This window comes from Oratosquilla oratoria, chromosome 29 (genome assembly GCF_046742065.1).
Source record: "Oratosquilla oratoria isolate Oo_2021 chromosome 29, ASM4674206v1, whole genome shotgun sequence".
NCBI lineage: Eukaryota > Metazoa > Arthropoda > Malacostraca > Stomatopoda > Squillidae > Oratosquilla > Oratosquilla oratoria.
The window spans coordinates 34,993,951-34,998,950 of record NC_134805.1 but is presented as its reverse complement, the minus strand read 5'-3'; the positions used below and the strand labels follow the sequence as shown (position 1 = coordinate 34,998,950).

General features: G+C 38.9%; 1 protein-coding gene across 1 annotated transcript in view; it reads left to right on the top strand.

Moving 5' to 3' along the window:
• The window catches only part of LOC143040906 (uncharacterized), a 60,115-nt gene that overhangs the window by 26,229 nt on the left and 28,886 nt on the right, over window positions 1-5,000 (top strand). The gene's annotated exons all lie outside the window — the stretch shown is intronic.

Below are 5,000 nucleotides of genomic sequence, written 5' to 3'. Positions count from 1 at the left end.
TTAGTGAAATCTAATGCTACTCTTTGTAGGACGCTATCTACAATTTACTGAGGTGAACTAGACAAATGCCATATGTAAGATAATTTACGCAAAATTGAGAAAAAATATCGAAGGATATTATTTTCGACTTAGATCTTCTACGTTCAACTTCTGGTACATTGTTGTCGATCATTTTCTAGAAAATAAAAAGGGTATTAAAATAAGGCAAGGTCTGTGACGTCACGACATGCTAAAGTAAATGGAAAAATTACCTACAAATCTTAATCTATTCTATTTTAAATAATCAGTTCGGTTGATTTATCCTATCGTGATTAGTTTATTTGTTTTAATTAATTTGAATAGCAAGTTGTTCATCTCATTCTTTTTCCGATACTTTTGTAATTAATTTATTCGTTTCAATTCGACTGATTTTAGTTTAATCTAATAACAAAATTTCCACAAATGTCATCTCTCCTCACCAGACCAGAAGATTCCATTCATTATTTTGATAAGTGTTCTATTAATTATCTATTTATTATCTTATTTATCATTTCATATATGTGTTCACCAATGTACACAGTCAACTCGGAGTCTTAATATGTGTGTGTGTGTGTGTGTGTGTGTGTGTGTGTGTGTGTGTGTGTGTGTGTGTGTGTGTGTGTGTGTGTGTGTGTGTGTGTGTGTGTGTGTGTGTGTGTGTGTGTGTGTCTATGTGGGGGTTTAATTGTATGTGTAATGAATGTTTATGTGTGTATGTATGCGTATGTGTATGCATGTATGTGTGAGTTTGCCAGTCCGTGTCCATACGTACATATGCATACATATGCACGCGTGTGTATTTATGTACACCTATCTATTCACCCATGCATACACATACAAGAGAAACATTACCTCTGATCCTGATATATGATAAGCGTTGAAGGCGGGCGAGCTCCCGGTGAGATCTCCGTTGTAACCTGAGACTTTGCCGACCCTAAGTGAATTTTATCTTCCTAATGGGGACACGGACGGCTCATTCAGTTCAAGGTTTTTCGCGTTTTTCGTGCGTTGTTGATCGTTGATTACAGCCAGTTGATTCGATAATTGCACCACACTTTTTCTTTTATTATATTCTAGAAAAAATTATTTGTAAATATACGTGATTCTTGGAAATGTGTGTGTGTGTGTGTGTGTGTGTGTGTGTGTGTGTGTGTGTGTGTGTGTGTGTGTGTGTGTGTGTGTGTGTGTGTGTGTGTGTGTGTGTGTGTGTGTGTGTGTGTATGTGCGTGTGTGTGTGTGTGTGTGTGTGTGTGTGTGTGTGTGTGTGTGTGTGTGTGTGTGTACGTGTATACGTGTGTGTGTACATGTATACGTGTATATATATATATATGTGTGTGTGTGTGTGTGTGTGTGTGTGTGTGTGTGTGTGTGTGTGTGTGTGTGTGTGTGTGTGTGTGTGTGTGTGTGTGTGTGTGTGTGTGTGTGTGTGTGTGTGTGTGTGTGTGTGTGTGTGTGTGTGTGTGTGTGTGTGTGTGTGTGTGTGCGTGTGTGTGTGTGTGTATCTATGCAGGACAAGCCATATGTGAATATACACATATATACATTATATACGCATGTGATTATAACCATATTATATGTGTATTGTTTAAGTGGATATTTTTTTCTTTGTCTTTGTCGACCTGGAAATCTTTGTTTAAGTGGATAATTTTGTCTTTGTCTTTGTCGACCTGGAAATCGTTCGTCAAACAAAATCGACTTCGAACTGAAAATTTCGAATTTGAATAAAAGATTCGAACTCGAGGCCAGAACTCCCCGAACTCCGCCGAAGACTGACTCAACTCCAACACCAGAGACTCGAAGTTATGTGACAGTTCTTTCGCAACAAGGTCAGCGACCTACCCTCAAGTCCGACAAAGAGAAGGAATCTTCACAAAGTCACCAAGGACATTTGACCACCAGTGACCGCAGAGCCTGTGACCGCAGGTTGTGAGTTTCTGATTAGTTTCGGCGACTTTTTCATCTTGAGGTTTTTGTCCTTATAAGGAAGGTGAATGAAATAGCCCGGCGGTAGTCGTGGTGAAAGGGAAAGTGACACCCGAAAGGGATTTTTTCAGTTTCCAACACATTCGAAGGGTTCTCTGTCTCTCTCTTTCTCTCTCTCTCGCTTGCACTTTGTATATTTACCAAGTTGTCTTAGAAGGAATGTCAAGTAATCTTATATGGAGTCTAGTCTGGCTCTGGTGAAAGCAAGAAAGAGAAGAAATATATATTATATATGTATATATATATATATATATATATATATATATATATATATATACATATATATATGTATATATATGTATATGTATATACATATATATATACATATATATATATATGAATATATACAGATAGATACATATATGCATGCATACATATTTACATACATACATACATGCATACATATATGAATATATATTAGTGTATGTATGCATATGTATGTATGTAGGCCTATGTATGTATGTATATATAAAATTTATTTAATCTTAGGCATTATATCCAGTTGCATGACTTTATGGCATTGTTCTGGGTGCCACCCGGCGATTCTATTCAGTTCCAGAAAGACCCTCCACCCACCTGTGACAACACGGGCTGTTGAGCTCAGGAAATGCAACCTCGACACCTGGTCTGCAACCTAGGCTTCTCTCTCTCCCTCCCTCCCTACCTCCCTCTCTCCCCCGAGGGCAATGACCTCACCTGAAGCCTTCTTCGCCTTTGACCTTAGCTTCTGGCTGGTAGCTGCCGCCAGGAGGTTTCATTCAGGTGACGAATCCCTTGCATCAATAGGTGTTCCTTTCCATCTAGGGACGTCCTTTTGCTGAAACAAATCGCCTGATTCCTGTCTGAATGAAAGTAATAAAGTTCGCCACCAACTTGCACAGTACTTCCGAAGCCCGTCTCTTAGTCAAATTGAATCGGTTAAAGATAGAAAGGATGAAATTAATTAGGTCAGTCTCGAAAGCCTTTATAAGTTATGTTTATATTGTGTGTGTGTGTGTGTGTGTGTGTGTGTGTGTGTGTGTGTGTGTGTGTGTGTGTGTGTGTGTGTGTGTGTGTGTGTGTGTGTGTGTGTGTGTGTGTGTGTGTGTGCGTGTTTGTGCGTACGTGTGTGTACTGTATGTGTGTGTGTGTGTGCGCACGCGCGCGTTTGTGTGCACGTGTGTGTATATGTGTGTGTGTGTGTTTGTGTTTACATGTATGTGTGTGTGTTTACATGTATGTGTGTGTGTGTTTGTGTGTTTGTGTTTACATGTATGTGTGTGTGTTTACATGTATGTGTGTGTGTTTGTGTGTACATGTGTGTGTGTTTGTATGTGTGTGTGCGTTTGTATGCATGTGCGTAGGTGTACGTGTGTTTGTGTGCGTGTGTGCATACGTATATGTAACTCTGTCACGACACCTTCTTGCGCAATGAAAACAAAAACGAATTCAAACTTGCGTGACCTGCTTGACCTCACCACAGACCCTTCCTCCCTCTCTCCCTTCCCCTCCTTCACCTTCCCTCTCTCCCACTCTTTCCCCCTCTCTCCCTCTCCCCTCCTCCTTCCCCCCTCCCTCCTTCCCCTGCCTCCCTTCTCCTTTTCCACTCCTCCTCCCTCCCTGCTTCTCCCTCCCGTGATGACGTCACATCCGATATGACGTCATTCATTCAGGTAATGAATTATAATAATGGGAATTCTTCACTGCGTAGGAGTTTTCAGCCCTGACCCTAACCTCGTCAGCTGAGAGATGAAGATTGCCGGGCTTTAGAAAGAATAGAATGTACAAAAAAAAGTGAAAGGAATTTTGATGACGATGATGACGATTTATGTGATTTTTTTTTTATCTCGGAAACCATGTCTCAGACAAAAAAGTCACGTTATTTAGACACACACACGTACACACACACACACACACACACACACACACACACACACACACACACACACACACACACACACACACATACATACATATATATATATATATATATATATATACATATATATATATATATACATATACATATATTAACATGTGCGTGTCAGTGTTTTGAAGAGGTTAATGAACTCCTAACCATTTGAACGAAGCCCTATTGTTTTTGAACCCAACTCACGAAAAAAATAAAAGCCTCTTTCCGGCCCCCGGGGAGAGGAAGTTAACGTAACCAATATCCTTTAGGATTAGGTTAACCCTCTCCTACTCTAATTAACCCCTTAGCAGCGGGGGTTAACCCAGGCAGGCTTACCAAGGGAATGCCAAAGATGAATAAAAATCGACTAGTGGTAGCCACATTAGAAAGAACAGTGCCAGGCTGTAATGAAGGAAATTTACATCAGAATAAAGCTAATTTTTTAGTAATAAATTATGTTATACATGGGTAACTTGTAGTTTAGAATCACTTTTTATGATCGTTAATTTATTATTTGATACTCCCGTTTACCTTGGCTGAAAAAAAAAATATATATATATATATATATATAAATATATATATATATATATGTGTGTGTGTATGTGTGTGTGTGTGTGTGTGTGTGTGTGTGTGTGTGTGTGTGTGTGTGTGTGTGTGTGTGTGTGTGTGTGTGTGTGTGTGTGTGTGTGTGTGTGTGTGTGTGTGTGTGTGTGTATTCGGAGGCAATGTTAAGTTCACAAAAGGTGACTTGACTTTTGGTGGCGATTGTACCTTTATGGACATCTGCTTCTAACCCACAGAGTACCACAACGATGCATACATATCTTCCACTGTTGTATATCCCATATTTGTTTATGATAAATTGCAACAAAAGTGATTACCTTGATAATTGTTTGAATTATTATTTTCGATGCATTTTTATTTTTATTTGATAATTATGCTAATAATTATGACAATTATTTTGATCATCGTATAGATACAATAACAATAACACACACACACACACACACACACACACACACACACACACACACACACACACACACACACACACACACACACACACACATACATATATATATATATATATATATATATATATATATAT